This window comes from Salvelinus alpinus, chromosome 1 (genome assembly GCF_045679555.1).
Source record: "Salvelinus alpinus chromosome 1, SLU_Salpinus.1, whole genome shotgun sequence".
Lineage (NCBI taxonomy): Eukaryota > Metazoa > Chordata > Actinopteri > Salmoniformes > Salmonidae > Salvelinus > Salvelinus alpinus.
The window spans coordinates 95,139,412-95,159,481 of record NC_092086.1 but is presented as its reverse complement, the minus strand read 5'-3'; the positions used below and the strand labels follow the sequence as shown (position 1 = coordinate 95,159,481).

Here is a 20,070-nt window from a genome sequence, read left to right as displayed (position 1 = left end):
AAGTCCTATCATCTACTGATTTCAGCCAGTGTATGGCTGTGGACTGACTGCATGGTTTGAATGCAATGTTGCCATATTTGCAGTTAATAAAAAAAAACATATAGAATTGGCTGGCTAGCTAGCTAACAAACATACAGTGCAGATAAATTCTTCAAATTCATTATTTTACACATTATCTTACACAATATCTTACAGCACTGGCAAACCATGTTTGACCAACTCCCTGACCAAAATGGTGGACCTTTATCCCATCATAAGAAGGTTCATGTCCATTCTAGTATTCTAATTCCTAATTCTATGCTCCTGCCCCACTCCCGGGGGAGTTCCTTTGGCCAGACCAGGATCATCCGGAAGGCTTATGAACAGGAATACACCCACATGATGGAGGAGTGCTACCAGCTCTGAGCAAAACTTGAGGCCGGGGCTAATATCCCACTGTTCAGGTACACTGCTGCTACTTCATCTTAATGTAGGAAATTATGAAGAAGGAAAAACACATTATACTGGAGAGAGTCAGAAATAAGAGATTGAGGAATTTTTATGTTAGTGTGGGAGAGATTATTGTCTGAGGGGGAAAGAACAGTGAAATAACACGCTACGAAACCGTCAAGAAAAACAATGACATATGCAGTTTGATTTAATAGACTATAGAGGGTCAATTGACTTCCATCCTGCATTTGAACCCCAGCATCATCCTGTATATGCAGTTTAAGGCATATACAGGATGATATAAGGGCTGAGGCGTGGGCCTTAAAGCAGGGATGTCCTTGACCTTTAAAAACCATTGAGACAATGAAAGATAGAGGGGGGGGGCTGTGTAAATCTTGGTGAGCGATACCAGTTTCCTGGATTGTATTTCACCGGCCTAATGGATCCTTCAGTGAGGAGGATGGATGAGTGCTTTGCCTGTGGGGGCTGTGGGGCGGAGGCCTGGCTGAGTCTAGCTGAGCCAGCCTGGCTGGGTGCCCTCTGTCAGCCCCCGGACACTGTGCCCATCACTCAGGGCCGGGTGGGCCGCACTGGGGGTGCAGATCATATTTACACCCACCTAGTGGAGCGGGGGTCAGGGAGAGGAGAGGGAAGCTGATGAATGGAGCAGTCTCCTGGCTGGGGCGCTGCACATGCATCACAGCGGGCCATCCGCACCGGGTGCACCAGAGAAAACAGCAGTCATACATCGCCCCGGAGACCATCCATCACCCAGACCACTCAATTAGAGGCAGCCTCTCAGAGGGCCTGCAACCCAGCCGTCCTGGGTGGCCCAACTGCACAACAGTACACTGAGATGCATGATATACTGTACTGTATGCACATGTAACAAACTTGCAAAAAACACAAACTTGTCAGAAATAAGAGATTGAGGAATTTGGCCAGTGGTATTGATAGGAAATGAATAGTTCTGTCTGAGCCAAAAGCGCAAAGAGCATTTATGCCATGTCATTATTTTTACTAGGCACTGTAGGCAGGATGCTTTAATAACTGCCTCAGGTAACAGTAAAAATGTTCTCTTGATGATACACAAACATCTACACACTTGAGGACTTCATTTGTTTCTTCCAATCCCACTCCCAGGTGTACTGGTATCCTGGTGAAGAGCTCTGAGGATGACGTGGACTTCCAGCAGCTCAGAAGCACCCTGGAGAGTTCAGTCAAAGAGAGGAACCAGGTTCCCACAGAGACCCTGGGACCAGTGGAGTTCAGCCAGAGAGAGGAACCAGGTTCCCACAGAGACCCTGGGACCAGTGGAGTTCAGCCAGAGAGAGGAACCAGGTTCCCACAGAGACCCTGGGACCAGTGGAGTTCAGCCAGAGGCTCCCCCAGGTCAACCTGCTGGCTGGGGAGGGGGCCCTCATAGACACACAGCTGGTGTCCTGTATGCAGGCCAGGCCCTCAGAGCAGCAAGGTACAGGAAGGGCCCCTGAAGCAACTTTCGTTCTACACCTAATGACCCTGTAGAGAGGTTCAGACCTCTTGGTGTAATGGATGAGGATTGGACTACAGATGTAGGATCTTAATTTCATCACGCTGATGCAGGATAACTTTCCTGCAATGTGGGACATTTAAAACATAGTATATTTGAGGTTTAAAAACGCTTCTGAAATGTGTAATTTCCACTGAAATTTCAGACTTAATTTTCCTTTACGAAAAATGTATCAACCCCACAAAAATATAATCCACATTTCCTGTTGCTGCAGGATTATTTTCCTGCTATAGCAAACTAACTCAAATTAAGATCCTACATCTGTAACAGTCACAGGGACTCAGGTTCAAATCTTAGTCAGGCTCCTCCATGAATTTGATACAGGCCCATTGGACTGCTAAGGGAAGTAAGAGGATTTTCCCCATATCTCTGCATCTGTCCCATGCATTCCCAGAGACAGTTCCAGAGTCTGGGAGGAGTGTTAAGGATGGTGATAAGGTTACAGAAGTCCAGCCTGGCTCTTCACTCACCGTGACGACAGCAAGTGGGGTCTACGGTCCAGAGAGCCTGGTGATTACAGCTGGGCCCTGGGCCAACACACTGGTGTTCCATACTGGACTACAACTACCACTACAGCTGGGCCAACACACTGGTGGCCCATACTGGACTACAACTACCACAACAGCTGGGCATTGGGCCAACACATTGGTGGCCCATACTGGACTACAGCTACCACTACAGCTGGGCCCTGGGCCAACCCACTGGTGGCCCATACTGGACTACAACAACCACTACAGCTGGGCCCTGGGCCAACACACTGGTGGCCCATACTAGACTACAACAACCACTACAGCTGGGCCCTGGGCCAACACACTGGTGGCCCATGCTAGACTACAACTACCACTACAGCTGGGCCCTGGGCCAACACACTGGTGGCCCATACTAGACTACAACAACCACTACAGCTGGGCCAACACACTGGTGGCCCATACTGGACTACAACAATCACTACAGCTGGGCCCTGGGCCAACACACTGGTGGCCCATACTGGACTACAACAACCACTACAGCTGGGCCCTGAGCCAACACACTGGTGGCCCATACTGGACTACAACAACCACTACAGCTGGGCCCTGGGCCAACACACTGGTGGCCCATACTGGACTACAACAACCACTACAGCTGGGCCCTGGGCCAACAAACTGGTGGCCCATGCTAGACTACAACTACCACTACAGCTGGGCCCTGGGCCAACACACTGGTGGCCCATACTGGACTACAACAACCACTACAGCTGGGCCCTGGGCCAACACACTGGTGGCCCATACTAGACTACAACAACCACTACAGGTACAGTCACACACATTTTAGACACACGTGCATGCACATGTACGCGCACATACACACGCACATTCGCATACACAAACATTCCACGGTGTGTGTACCACACAACTCAAGGATTTCTGCCAGGTAAGAAGAGCATGATTCTGTACTTTAACTTATTTTTTATTAAACACCCTCCTGAAGCAATACGCAGTGAGTTATAGCAGTCCGTGTCTTTGACAGACACTGCATAGTCGGACACAGGGCAGTAACATGCTCTGGGGGAGATGGACGGTCCATCTGCAGAATAAATAACTCTACTTGTTCTCCCTTACCCTCAGCAGGGCCATGATAGAAAATACTTTCTATATTTCTGTAACTAAGAGGATTTATAATCAAATCTCCCAGGTCTTACTGTGGTAGAGCAGATCCTTTGTCTAGGGAAAACATGAGACAATTAGAGTCACAAGGGCTTGAAAATACAGAGAGGTTGACTACATGAATGTAAACTATGGAATACAAGGCTATAGAAAGACTGCAGGCAAGCTATAGAAAGACTACCAGACAAGCTATAGAAAGACTACCAGACAAGCTATAGAAAGACTACCAGACAAGCTATAGAAAGACTACCAGACAAGCTATAGAAAGACTACCAGACAAGCTATAGAAAGACTACCAGACAAGCTATAGAAAGACTACCAGACAAGCTATAGAAAACCGTAGAAATACCAGTTAACTACAGCACAAGTAACTCCAGAGGAAGCTTATAGGGAGGGTGTGTTCCCTCTGAGGAAGGTCTGTTAAATCTGTCTGCCCCGGGCACATATGGCATCAGCCACTTCCCCTGCTTCGTCCAGATGGGAGCGGAGGGAGCACATTTCCACTTCTATGGCCTTCTCTCCAATGAGTGCCCAGGCCTGATGAAGGTGAGGAACACTGTGACACGCCCTGGATACAGAAAGTGTCACTTACTGACACTGAATAATGCAGCAACTATTAGTGCCATTTCCCTGGACAAAATAACTGCTGTCCTATGGAGGGGATAGCTTGACAGCAACACTCCTTCACACTGTAATCAGATCCCTATTGTGAGGAGAGAATACACAGAGGACGCTATTTGAGGGCTTTGAGGGTATAGTCTTTCCTATTTAAACACAGTATTGTAGAGAGTGTGAATGACCCTTGTTATCCTCTAAAAACAAGACATTTCATCAGAGAAAAATCTCTAAGGATGCACGAGTATTTAAAATTTGCTTTATGCTGTTTATTAATTAAATGGGACTATCGGCCTTGTGTTCCTCAGAACTGCTATCACATGGGGCAGTGAGATGGAACATAAGGAGAGGGTCAGACAGACGGACAGGACGGACATCCTCCTCCTGTCCCAGTTTGTGTCCCTCTACCTCTCTGGACTGGAGCCAGAACCAGCCCTGGTGGAGAGCTGCCTGTACACAGTCAGACTACTGATGTCCATGTACTAAAATTAACCAGAGCTCAAATGAACTAACCAATTCACTAGATGGATTAATCCTCACTAATCTAAGTAGAGATTTTGCTGTCTGACTAAATCATCAATATCATTAGTATTGGCTATTTTCAGAGTGCCGAAAACTATTGAATATGTAATTCTAACAGCACTCATGACATTATAATTACAATGTTCTGTTGAGTGACTCAATTGAGCGTGACAAGGGAAAACAACACAAGTTGCAACAATCCAGTTTGGATTCATATAATTAGGATCAGAGCATGTGGCAAACTCTCAGAGAGACTCTAAACAACATCATTGAAGAGAGAACACTGAGGGACACATTTTCAGTAGTGGTTTAACAATGTACTTCAACCATAGCCGCAGGAAGATGTTTGGGGTGGGGTTGCTGGTACGTTTTTGTCGAGGGGGGAGTGCGGCTGAATACTTTTTGTTGCCCACGCTACAGACGGCTTTATCGGTCCGCTAATACAGGACTAGTACAGGCCCAGCGCACTACTTTCGTGAGAAAATAAAGGGTGGTGCAGCACCCTCAGCACCCCTACTTCCCGCGGCTATGGCTTAAACAATAACCAGGTTTCCATCCAACCTTTAATTACAAGTAAAGCAGAGCTTCCAGAAACATGTGGTGAGACAGCATTTTTCCTAGCACTTCACACCACTTTCAAAGCAAAAGCACCGATTAGCCCAGTAACTTCCAGTATAATACTTACCTTCTCTGTCGCAGTCTACCATTGAAAACCATTGAAGACTACACATAGAAAAGTCATGCTATTTGTATTTGAGCAATATGATTGGCCATTAATCAAGCAACACTATGCTTGATACAGATGCACAATCGAGAGCATCCTGTCGGGCTGTATCACCGCCTGGTAGGGCAACTGCTCCGCCCACAACCGTAAGGCTCTCCAGAGGGTAGTGAGGTCTGCACAACGCATCACCGGGGGCAAACTACCTGCCCTCCAGGACACCTACACCACCCGATGTCACAGGAAGGCCATAAAGATCATCAAGGACAACAACCACCCGAGCCACTGCCTGTTCACCCCGCTATCATCCAGAAGGCGAGGTCAGTACAGGTGCATCAAAGCAGGGACCGAGAGACTGAAAAACAGCTTCTATCTCAAGGCCATCAGACTGATAAACAGCCACCACTAACTAATTGAGTGGCTGCTGCCATACATGTAAAAAATGTATCACTAGCCACTTTAAACAATGCCACTTAATATAATGTTTACATACCCTACATTACTCATCTCATATGTATATACTGTACTCTATACCACCTACTGCATCTTGCCATCTTTATGTAATACATGTATCACTAGCCACTTTAAACAATGCCACTTAATATAATGTTTACATACTCTACATTACTCATCTCATATGTATATACTGTACTCGATACCATCTACCGCATCTTGCCTATGCCGTTCTGTACCATCACTCATTCATATATCTTTATGTACATATTCTTCATCCCTTTACACTTGTGTGTATAAGGTAGCGGTTGTGAAATTGTTAGGTTAGATTACTCGTTGGTTATTACTGCATTGTCGGAACTAGAAGCACAAGCATTTCGCAACACTCGCATTAACATCTGCTAACCATGTGTATGTGACAAATAAAATTTGATTTGATTTGTTCCTGTAAGTCACAAAATCTCGAGCAGTACAGAAGTGGATAGCTACATGTACATTCACACAGCCTACGCCAGCTGTCCTGAGAAAAAAGAAGCACCCATCAATCTACTCACTGAGCTTATTTATTTACAAAAGTAAACCTTAAATATTGAACATACTAGCAATATGCTGGCTTCTGTTGATAGTAAATAAAATGCACTTTAGCATTTGTCTTGGCTAGCCTAGTCTGCTGTAGCCAGGACAGAGGGCTGATTGGATAATGCTGAGCCGCCGGTCACCGGTCTATGGCCCGTGACGTGAAAGGGTAAAATCTAACAGTAATCTGCGCCGCTCGGTCATGTTGTTAACAAGGCAGCATGGTGCACCATCCAGAAACATTCAAAATCTATTTTCCATAACATTTCCATATATGTAAAGCATTTTTATCAAAAGCAATCACTTTTGCATGTGAAAACGTAGAATCCTACTAATTGAGCAGACACATGGCTTGTGCTGGGGAAAATATAAGGCTACTCTAAAATGTGCATGTGTTTTGTCACACAACACAATGCCTCAGATGTTAATTTTGAGGGAGCGTACAATTGGCATGCTGACTGCAAGAATGTCAACCAGAGCTGTTGCCAGATAATTGAATGTTAATTTCTCTACCATAAGGTGCCTCCACCGTCATTTTTTAGATGTTGGCAGTACGTCCAACCGGCCTCATAACCGCAGACCAGGTGTAACCACGCCAGCCCAGGACCTCCACATCCGGTTTCTTCACCTGCGGGACAGTCTGAGACCAGCCACCCGGACACCTGATGAAACTGTGGGTTTGCACAACCGAACCAAACCTTCAAAAACCATCTCAGGGAAGCTCATCTGCATGCTCATCGTCCTCACCAGGGTATTGACCTCACTGCTGTTTGGCATCGTAACCGACTTCAGTAGGCAAATGTCACCTTCGATGGCCCCTGGCACGTTGGAGATGTGCGCTCTTCACAGGTGAATCGCGGTTTCAACTGTGCCGGGCAGATGGTAGACGTGTGGGCGAGCGGTTTGCTCATGTCAACGTTGAGAACAAAGTGCACCATGGTGGTGGTGGGGTTGCAGTACGGGCAGGCATAAGGTACGGACAACAAACACAATTGCATTTTATCGATGGCAATTTGAATGCACTGAGATACCATCCCGAGATCCTGAGGCCCACTGTCGTGCCATTCATCCGCTGCCATTACCTCATTTGACGCAAGGATCTGTACACAATTCCTGGAAGATGAAAATGTCCTAGTTCTTCCATGGCCTGCATACTCATCTGACATGTCACCCATTGAGCATGTTTGGATGCTCTGGATCGATGTGTACAACAGCGTGTTCCAGGTCCCTCCAATATCCACTAACTTCGCACAGCCATTGAAGAGGAGTGGGACAACATTCCACAAGCCACAGTCAACAGCCTGATCAACTCTATGCGAAGGAGATGTGTCGCGCTGCATGAGGCAAATGGTGGTCACAGCAGATACTGACTGGTTTTCTGATCCACACCCCTACTTTTTTAAAGGTATATCTGTATTCCCAGTCATGTGAAATCCATAGACTAGGGCCTAATTAAATTATTTCAACTGACTGTAACTCAGTAAAATCTTTGAAAATGTTGAATGTTACATTTATATTTTTGTTCAGTGTATATTAAACAGCTTTTTAATAGATATCATAATAACCAAATATAGCCTATTAAAACTGAGTATACCAAACATTAGGAACACCTTCGCTTAATATTGGAGTCCCATGTTGACTCCAATGCTTCCCACAGTTGTTTCAAGTTGGCTGGATGTCCTTTCGGTGGTGGACCATTCTTGATACACACGGGAAACTGTTGAGGGTGAAAAACCCAGCTGCGTTGTAGTTCTTGACACAAACCGGTGTGCCTGGCACCTACTACCACCCTCTGAATGTCTTAATTGTCTCAAGGCTTTAAAATCATTCTTTAACCTGTCTCCTTCCCTTCATCTACACTGATTGGAGTGGATTTATTAAATTACATCAATAAGGGATCATAGCTTTCACCTGGATTCACCTGGTCAGTCTATCAATGTCATGAAAAGAGCAGGTGTTCTTAATATTTTGTATACTCAGTGTAGAGAGAAGGCATGTTAACCTATTGGCCAGCAGTCAGGCCAGGGGTATTCAACTCTTACCCTACAAGGTCCGGAGCCTGTTGGTTTTCTGTTCTACGTGATAATTAATTGCACCCACCTGGTGCCCCAGGTCTAAATCAGTCCCTGATTAGAGGGGACATCTATGCATAGTCCCTTTACCCCTACCTACATGTTCAAATTACCTCGACTAACCTGTACGCCCACACATTGACTCAGTACCAGTATCCCCTGAATATAGCCTGGTTATCGTTAATGTTATTTTATTGTTACTTTTTATTTTATTTTATACTTTAATTTATTTAGTAAATATTTTCTTAACAATATTTATTGAACTGCATTGTTGATAAGTAAAAGCATTGGAACTGGCTTCAAGGTTCAGAGTTTAATTTGAGGGTTATAGGTCCTGCATGACCCCAATGCATTTAAAAACTACACCATGTCCAGGCCAGTATAAATTCTGTGCTGGCCAGTAGATTAGCTAATGTTAGACCCTGTCCTATGAATAGGGCCAAGACTTTTACTTGACCCGGTCATATGATCAGGAAAAGCTCCAGGCCTCAGAAAGACACACATTTTTCCACACCACTTCTGAACCTGTGGCACCACATCTGGAGTACAGTACATGTCTGATAAAAAATGTCAGGACAGGCCTGATGGAAACAACTAATTTGACAGTAAACTTTCCAAAAGTTGATAAAACATGCTTGACAAGGTTGGATCTTTTTGTGTCGGTAAAATGTATTATGCGAGAAATGGCGGTGGGAAAGGCTGTATAGGCAAATATCGCTATAATAACCATCAATATATTAACCATCAATATAATAACCATCGCTATAATAACCATCAACATATTAACCATCTGTCACGGCTGTCGTAAGAACGGGACCAAGGCGCAGCAGATGTTGAGTTCCACATATTTAATTCAAAGAGAAACTTAAACAAAACAAAAATATCAATAAACGAACAACTAAATGTGACTACGTGGTGCACATGCACAAACACAAACAATATCCCACAAACACAGGTGGGAAAAATAGCTACTTAAATATGATCCCCAATTAGAGACAACGATACCAGCTACCTCTAATTGGGAATCATACAAAACACCAAAACATAGAAAATATCAACTAGAACACAACATAGAAATTATAAACTAGAATACCCCCTAGTCACGCCCTGACCTACTACACCATAGAGAAACAAGGGCTCTCTATGATCAGGGCGTGACACCATCAATATAATAACCATTAATATAATAACCATCAATATAATAACCTTCAATATATTAACCATCAATATAATAACCATCGCTATAATAACCATCAATATATTAACCATCAATATAATAACCATCAATATAATAACCATCAATATAATAACCTTCAATATATTAACCATCAATATATTAACCATCAATATAATAACCATCGATATAATAACCATCACCAGTCACGTAACGATGTGGTGTGTGGTACTCCCACTACGACTCAGGAAAGCATGCAGTTTATTAGGCAACAGATTAAATAAATGATGATGAACTTCACAGTGTAGTCAGTGAAAGTGCATGGGTATGACCTTAATGTTCCTTTACAATAAATATTGTGCAAGCTGTTGGTTAGAGCACATGTGCCAAGACCAGAGTGGGTACATTCACTATATAACCAAACATTTGAGAATGCGATGGAAACCCATTTAACTTGGGGGGGGTTTCAGTACATGGGAATTTAAATGCAGAAGTTATTTTCATGTGCACTATGTCATCAGGCACAGCATTTTAATCTGGTGGGATATTGTTTTTATGCAGATTTTATAATATTCACGTGAAAATCTGTCGCCAATTGGATGGAAACCGAGCTATTGACTCATAATTTTCTTGATTTACGCTTGTAGATAAAATGAAGATAAATACACTGTACACAAGGTACTGTAAGGTACTAAGGAGACTTTAACAGGAGTATGCATGCTCTCTGATTGCCTGCAGGTTACACCAGACCATCACTTTGTTCTAGATCGCCACCCTCACCACGGCAACATCGTAATCAGAGCAGGATTCTTATGTATGTTTACAGGAGTCCCTATTCACCTCTCGTTGTCATGGTACTGTGTTCTTGCATCCCTCTACAATATCTATTTGCACATTCCAGCACTGAGAAACCATATCAAAACCTACAGCCAAATGGCCACCCTGCTGAAAGACAGTTTTGTAGCCTGGCTGCATGCGTCCCTTTGGATAACGGCAAAGTGTAATAATCCAAACTTAAAGCCCATTGACTCAGACCAGGAGGGACTTCCCAGAATTTCTTCCATCTGTTCAACGGCTTCTACTAATGAATTCTGGATTAAACATGTAATTAATTTCTGCTCTTAAAGGTCCAATTCAACCGTTTTTATCTCAATATCAAATCATTTCTGGGTAACAATTAAGTACCTTACTGTGATTGTTTTCAATTAAAATGGTCAAGAAAAAACAAAGATTGCTTCTTAGCAAAGAGCAATTTCTCAAGCAAGAATTTTGCTAGGACTGTCTGGGAGTGGTCTGAGTGGGTAGGGGAAAACTGAAAACTACAGAGAGGTATAGAACTATCTTTCTTATTGGTCTGTTATCTAATGTATACCCTGTTGATATCACCAGGCAGGCCCAAACTCCATCTCACCAAAACAGGCTGAAATTTAAGGTGGTCTTTTCAAAACAGCTCTTACACTAAAAGGCATTATCATAATTTTCACAATTTCACAGTATTATTCCAACATCATAGTGTGGAAATATATATAAAACACAGGTAAATCACGCTTTTGACTGCACTGGGCCTTTAATCAATTTATAGCTCTGACCCGTGCAACTTGGGGGTTAGGAACTCCACCAAGCTCTGCCACAGTCCTGGCGTGTTGCCAAAGCTATTAATCTTGCGATGCATTGTCTTACATGTGATAACACAACTGGAGAAAGACTTTGCTGTCTGCTAGACTATATTGTTCTTTCAGCCCCCTCATATTATGGTGGTTCATGATTTATTACAAGCATTCTAGTAGTAAGGCATTCAGAGCAACGGACAGGGTCACCATTTATAACTGTTAATTAGTTTGATTTTCTTATACCACCCACATGTTGTTTACCATGTTGCCAGGGTAATACTCTCCTACTGCACTTAACCAGTTATTATTTCAGCAAGCCCTGACACCCACCATCTCACCCACCATCTCAGATTGTTCTGAAATTGTTTCTGTAGTTATAAACAGGTAATAATGGCTTTCCTGAAACATTATTTTGTTGAAATGTAATTTTATCTTGGAGAAATTAAAGGGATACTTTGGGATTTTGGCAACGAGGCCATTTATCTACTTCCCCAGAGTCAGATTAATTAATGGATACCATTTTTATGTCTCTGTGTCTAGAATGAAGGAAGTTAGAGGTAGTTTCGCGAGCCAATGCTAACTAGTGTTAGCACAATGTTAGTTAGTTTCAAATCCCTTTCTTGTGCTTTTTGAGGTGGAACGACCCTGTATTAATCTAAAAGATATACAGTATTTGGGGGTTTCTCCCATTGTTCTCTGCATATCCTCTCAAGCTCTGTCAGATTGGATGGGGATTGTCGCTGCAGAGCTATATTCAGGTCTCTCCATAGATGTTCAATCGGGATCAAGTCCGGGCTCTGGGTGGGCCACTCAATGACATTCAGAGACTTGTCCCGAAGCCACTCTTGCGTTGTCTTGGCTGTTTCCTGTTGGAAGGTGAACCTTCGCCCCAAGGTCCTAAGCTCTCTGGAGCAGGTTTTCATTAAGGATTTCTCTGTACTTTGCTCCGTTCTTCTTTCCCTCGATCCTGACTAGTCTCCCAGTATAAAAATATCCCAACAGCATGATGCTGCCACCACCATGCTTCACCGTAGCATGGTTTCTTCCAGACGCGAAGCTTGGCATTCAGGCCAAAGAGTTCAATCTTGATTTCATCAGACCAGAGCATATTGTTTCTCATGGTCTGAGAGTCCTTTAGGTGCCTTCTGGAAAACTCCAAGTGAGCTGTCATGTGTCTTTTACTGAGGAGAGGCTTCCGTCTGGTCACTCTGTCATAAAGACCTGGTTGGTGGAGTGCTGCAGAGATGGTTGTCTTTCTGGAAGGTTCTCCCATCACCACAGAGCAACTCTGGAGCTCTGTCAGAGTGACCATTGAGTCCTTGGTCACATCCCTGACCAAGGTCCTTCTCCCCCAATTTCTCAGTTTGGCCGGGCGGGTAACTCTATCAAGAGTCTTGGGGGTTCCAAACTTCTTCCATTTAAGAATGATGGAGGACACTGTGTTCTTGGGGACCATCAATGCTGCAAAACATTTTTGGTACCCTTCCCCAGATCTGTGCCTCGACACAATCCTGTCTCGGAGCTCTACGGACAATTCCTTCGACCTCATGGCTTGGTTTTTGAGCTGAGATGCACTGTCAACTTTGGGACCTTATATAGACAGGTGTGTTCCTTTCCAAATCATGTCCAATCAATTGAATTTACCACAGGTGGACTCCAATCAAATTCTAAAAACATCTCAAGGAAGATCAATGGAAACAGGATGCACCTGAGCTCAATTCCGAGTCTCATAGCAAAGGATCTTATTTACTTATGTAAATAAGATATTTCTGTTTTTAATTTTTTATAAATTTGCACAAAAATATTAAAACCTGTTTTCACTTTGTCATTATGAGGTATTGTGTGTAGATTGACGAGGAAAATGTTTTATTTAATACATTTTAGAATAAGGCTGTAACGTAACAAAATGTGGAAAAAGTCAAGTGGTCTGAATACTTTCCGAATACACTGTAAATCTAACATCACTGATAGCAGGGCTGAATAGTAATGAATCCGTCAGGATCAGACAAAAGAGATTCTCCTAGCACTATTTTGTGTGCTCTCTCATTCTCTCGTTGTACCCTCTATCCCTCCCTCCCTATCTCTTTGTGACACTTTATGCTTGTCACGGCCGGGACCTGTTCCCTTAGGTCTGCAGTTGACCTCCTCTCACCTCAATAATATGAATGTCTTTTGGGCAGACAGCACAATGACTTTTTGAGTGGTCCTCTCATCCCCTCACCTTCCAAACACCTCTGTCCTCTCATCTGCTTGGACAGCTATACTTAGAGAAAAGTGAGAGACAGAAAAAAGTGAAAAATTGATTGAGGTGAAGTGTGAAAAAGACTATTACCTGATTATAGTTATTAAGCAAATCAAGGTCTCCCACATCCTCCATAATGTGCTCATTCTGTAGACCCTTTTCTTTGTAAATTACATACTCTTAATTATACACAGATTTTTCTTTAGTCACTATTGTATGCACATTTTGGACTGACATACTGTAAGGTCACCGAAATCTTTATTTCCCCAGGTCATGGTTTCAAGTTTGGCCTAGTTGTTGGGAAGGTACTGTGTAAGCTGAGCCATGGAGAGATGACCTCTCACCTTTCAAAATCCAGTGGTTCCAGTCCAACCACAAATCCTCTTTATAGAACTAATCACAAAGGGGGGAATTCCGACCCAAGTTAAGCTTGCATAAATGGAACGTATTTCCCTTTTTTTGCACATTTGTCTCTGCGTATTCTGACCTTGAACTTAAGCATGAGAATAGCATGCTATTCACCCGCTATTCCTTTGGGGTGGAGATCAAAGAAATGAAGATATGGCGGAGGTGTGTTCCTTTTCCATAGTGAAGAAAGCTATAAATAAATACCTGTTCCGTTATTCAGAATTGTATTGTATGCCTCATTATTTGTAGGGATGAAATTTGGAGACCTAGGATTTTCTCCGTTTTATTTAACAATTTTTGTCATGTTAAATATTAGCCATTATGATGATTCATTTTCAAATCATATGAGCAAAAAATATTTTGCTTTATCTGGGACGCTAAACCAGACAAAATAAAACGAGCCTATAATGAATATGAATTGGGTGGGTTGAGATTGTTAAATATAAAAGCACTAAACCTCTCTCTAAAAGCTTCACTCATTCAAAAGTTATATTTGAACCCTAAATGGTTCTCAAGTAGATTAATAAGAAAAGCTCATACATTGTTTCAATGTGCAGATTTTTTTTTTTCTTTGTGCAGATTGCCATGTCTCATTTTCGATTAATTGAAAATGATACTTTTTTCAAAGTATCTGTCTTTTTCAAACAAGCATTGCAGAGCTGGCTACAATTTCAATTTCATCCCCCTGAAAAGATAGAACAAATATTACAACACATATTATGGCTGAACTTAAATGTGCTGGTTGATAAAATACCTGTATTTATGGGAAAGTTTGTTGTTGTTTGAAAAGGGTATTTTGTTCTTAAATGATATTGTAAATTGTAATGGTACAGTTATGTCCTTCATGGAGTTATCAGAATTGTACGGGAAGGTCTGCTCAATCCAAGAGTACAACCAATTGATTACAGCATTGCCCCAAAAATGGAGGAGGCGGGTGGCAGCGGGAGGAGGTAGGGAGCTGGTCTGTCTGCCCAATATAAAGGATCAAAACTGACGGAGGAATAAAAATAGCATAAATAGGAAAGTATACCAGTTTCATTTGAGGACCAGGATGTTAACAACTGTGCCATACAAATTGCAACATAGTTGGGAAGAGATTTTTGATGTACCGATTCTATGGTACAGGGTGTATGAGTTGATATATAAAACAGCCAACATAGGAGCCACCTTCAGTAATACCCACATACATTTATAACTGTCAAATTAGTGTTATTTCCTTAAATTTGTAGCCTACATTTTGCATCATTCCATTCCGTTTACCTTAGTTTCCTCTGTCATGTCCATGTAAATTGCTAATTGGGGTCGCTAGCAATAGTGGATCATATTAAGCTAACATTGTGCAGTAATTTGGGACATGTAGCCTATTTGAATCAGTATGGAACTCAGACCACACGTAGCAGTTTAAACCTGGTGCCAGGCGCATGGTTCACGATGACTGGACCGCTGTCATACAGTTCAATGATTAGTGAGGATTAGGGTAGATTTATAGGACTATTGTTCAACCCCTATTGAACACTTTTCCCACCTAACAATATTTCATACATTGAAATGAATATGGCAACTTTCAGGATGAATCAAACCACTGTATGTTGTGCGTAAAGGCTCTCCAACCCTATTTTCTATGATTCATGCATACTTTCCTAACCCTAAATTTTTTTTAAATAATCTACAAGATCAGAGCATTTAAAATGGTGCTAAAACAGAGACAAATATGCATATATTTAGATGGCTTTCTTTCATTGATCCCTACATTCAGAAACTGTAACAATTCTAATTTAAGGTACACCGTATTTAAAGCGATGATTTATGATAAATGTACTGAAAACCCTATTGAATGCACACTACCAGAAAGTCTGTTGACTAGCAAGTGGGAGGGTTTTCAGCAGTTTCATTTAATTTATTCAGCTCACGAAAGGGAATCCCGCCTGCAAAGCCCGTTACGCACATACATAAGGTAAGTCTGAATACAAACTACTGGGAAGTGTGTAGGAAAGGCATGTATGAAAGGCGTGCGTAGGAAAGGTGTTTTTTAGTGGAGTTTTCATTCAATAGGATTTTCAGTACATTCATCTAAAGCCGTCCCTTTAAATTTGGTGCACCTTCAATTTGGTGTACCTTTAATTTGAATTTTGTCGACATATTCTGGAATATATAGAGTCAACGGTTCAGAATATTAGGGATCAGTGAAAGAAAGCTATGTAATCCTAAATAGCAGAATAGCAGAATGGCACCGGAGGAGATGGCTACTGTTTTACGGTCTCCTAACCAATTATTGTATGTGTTTTTTTGTATAATTTGTAACTTATTTTGTACATAATGTTTCTGCCACCGTCTCTTATGCCAGAAAAGAGCTTCTAGATATCAGGACAGTGATTACTCACCTTGTACTAGACAAAGATGTTTTCTTTAACAAGTCGGACGCAAAGGATTTACTTCAGACACCTGACAAGGTTCACATCCCGTCATTGGCAGGAGAAAGCGACGGAGATATCGGGGACGGAGGTTGGGGTGCCTTGTAAGGATCCACTGGCGAGTGGGAAATCTGCCTCTACAATCAGTCCTATTAGCCAACGTACAAACATAGGATAACAAAATAGACGAGCTACGATCATGAATATCCTACCAACAGGACATTAAAAACTGTAATATCTTATGTTTCACCGAGTCGTAGCTGAACGACGACATGAAAAACATGCAGCAGGCGGGGTTTACGCTGCATCGGCAAGATAGAACAGCCGCCTCCGGTAAGACTTGGGGGTGGCTGTCTGTGTATATTTGTAAACAACAGCTGGTGCACGAAATCTAATATTTAGGAAGTCTCGAGGTTTTGCTCGCCTGAGGTAGAGTATCTCATGATAAGCTGTAGACCACACTATTTACCAAGAGAGTTTATCTATATTTTTCGTGGCTGTCTATTTACCACCACAGACCAATGTTGGCACTAAAACCGCACTCAATGAGCTGTATAAGGCCATAAGAACACAGGAAAACGCTCATCCTGAGGTGGCGCTCCTAGTGGCCAGGGACTTGAATGCAGGGAAACTTAACTCTGTTTTACCTAAATGTTAAATGTGCAACAAAATGAAAAAACTCTAGACCACCTTTACTCCACACACAAAGACGTGTAGAAAGCTCTCCCTCGCCCTCCATTTGTCAAATCTGACCATAATTATATCCTCCTGATTCCTGCTTTCAAGCAAAAACTAAAGCAGGAAGCACCAGTGACTCGGTCAATAAAGAAGTGGTCAGATGACGCAGATGCTAAGCTACAGGACTGTTTTGCTAGCACAGACTGGAATATGTTCCGGGATTCTTCTGATGGCATTGAGGAGTACACCACATCAGTTACTGGCTTCATCAATTAGTGCATCGATGACGTTGTCCCCACAGTGACTGTACGTACATACCCCAACCAGAAGCCATGGATTACAGACAACATCCGCACTGAGCTAAAGGGCAGAGCTGCCGCTTTCAAGGAGTGGGACTCTAACCCGGATGCTTATAAGAAATCCCCTTATGCCCTCCGACGAACCATCAAACAGGCAAAGCATCAATACAGGACTAAGGTTGAATCGTACTACACTGGCTCCAGCACTCGTCGGATGTGGCAGGGCCTGCAAACTATTACAGACTACAAAGGGATGCACAGCCGTGAGGTGCCCAGTGACACGAGCCTGCCAGACGAGCTAAATTACTTCTATGCTCGCTTCGAGGCAAGCAACACTGAAGCATGCATGAGAGCAGCAGCTGTTCCGGATGACTGTGTGATCACGCTCTCCATAGACAATGTGAGTAAGACGTTTAAACAGGTCAACATTCACAAGGCCTCAGGGCCAGACGGATTACCAGGACGTGTACTCCGAGCATGCGCTGACCAACTGGTAAGTGTCTTCACTGACATTTAAAACCTGTCCCTGACTGAGTCTGTAATACCAACATGTTTCAAGCAGACCACCATAGTCCCTGTGCACAAGAATACTAAGATAACCTGCCTAAATGACTACCGACCCGTAGCACTCACGTCTGTAGCCATGAAGTGCTTCGAAAGGCTGGTCATGGCTCACATCAAAACCCTTATCGCAGAAACCCTATACCCACTCCAATTTGCATACCGCCCCAACAGATCCACAGATGATGCAATCTCTATTGCATCCCACACACTGCCCTTTCCCATCTGGACAAAAGGAACACCTACGTGAGAATGCTATTCATTGACTACAGCTCAGCATTCACCACAAAGTGCCATCAAACCTCATCACTAAGTTAAGGACCCTGGGACTAAACACCTCCCTCTGTAACTGGATCCTGGACTTCCTCCAGGTGGTAAGGGTAGTTAACAACACATCTGCCACGCTGATCCTCAACACGGGGGCCCCTCAGGGGTGAGTGCTCAGTCCCCTCCTGTACTCCCTGTTCACTCATGACTGCATGGCCAGGCACGACTCCAACACCATCATTAAGTTTGCCGACGACACAACAGTGGTAGGCCTGATCACCGACAACGATGAGACAGCCTATAGGGAGGAGGTCAGAGACCTGGCCGTGTGGTGCCAGGAAAACAACCTCTCCCTCAATGTGATAAAGACAAAGGAGATGATTGTGGACTACAGGACCGAGCATGCCCCCATTGTCATCAACGGGGCTGTAGTGGAGCAGGTTTTGTTTCATCAGACCAGAGGACATTTCTCCAAAAAGTACAATCTTTGTCCCCCCAATCTTTGTCCCCATGTGCAGTTGCAAACCGTAGTCTGGCTTTTTTATGGCGGTTTTGGAGCAGTGGCTATGTCGATATAGGACTCGTTTCACTGTGGATATGAACTCAGGGAAAAAAAGAACGGCTGCATGGTCCCATGGTGTTTATACTTGCGTACTATTGTTTGTACAGGTGAACGTGGTACCTTCAGGTGTTTGGAAATTGCTCCCAAGGATGAACTAGACTTGTGGAGGTCTACAATTTTTTTTTAGGTCTTGGCTGATTTCTTTTGATTTTCCCATGATGTCAAGCAAAGAGGCACTGAGTTTGAAGGTAGGCATTGAAATACATCCACAGGTACACCTCCAATTGACTCAAATGACGTCAATTAGCCTATCAGAAGCTTCTAAAGCCATGACATCATTTTCAAGAATTTTCCAAGCTGTTTAAAGGCACAGTCAACTTTGTGCATGTAAACATCTGACCCACTGGAATTGTGATACAGTGAATTATAAGTGAAATAATCTGTCTGTAAACAATTGTTGGAAAAATTACTTGTGTCATGCACAAAGAAGATATCCTAACCGGCTTGCCAAAACTATAGTTTGTTAACAAGAAATTTGTGGAGTGGTCGAAAAACAAGCTTTAATGACTCCAACCTAAGTGTGTGTAAACTTCCGACTTCAACTGTACATATTACCTAAATTACCTTGACTAACCTGTGCCCCCGCACATTGACTCTGTATCGGTACCCCTGTATATAGCCTCGCTACTGTTATTTTACTGCTGCTCTTTCATTATTTGTTATTTTTATTAAATTTTTTACTTATCTATTTTTTATGTAACACTTTTTTTTAACTGCATTGTTGTTTAAGGGCTTGTAAGTAAGCATTTCACTGTAAGGTCTACTCCTGTTGTATTCGGCTCATGTGACAAATAACTTTGGATTTGATTTGACTTAAATACACTCATATTCAACTCCTTCTCAGCACCAATTAGTAAAAAAAAAAAAAACTGATTTTGGATATTATTTAGCATTAGGAAAGTATTTATGAAGCCTTTATGAAACCACATGAACGTGACAGAAGAAAGAAAGGTAAACTATGTAATGGAATTATGCTAAATGTAAGGAAACTAACACTAAAGTGACAGTTATAAATGTATGTGGGTATAACTGATGCTGGTTACTGATAGTGGCTAATATTTAACACGACAAAATTGTTTTAAAAAAATACAATGAAAAGTGATACAATAGGTTGATATGCTTTAGTTTGCTGTCATATGACTGGTTTCACATATGTCTCCAGCAATCATAAAGGTAAAATAGATTTGCAATCCCCTGATAACAACGTCTTACTCA

At 42.7% G+C, this 20,070-nt stretch overlaps 1 pseudogene; it reads left to right on the top strand.

Moving 5' to 3' along the window:
* Positions 1 to 868: 868 nt before the first annotated feature.
* On the top strand, positions 869 to 14,000 carry LOC139566565 (peroxisomal sarcosine oxidase-like; annotated as a pseudogene).
* Positions 14,001 to 20,070: the final 6,070 nt, after the last annotated feature.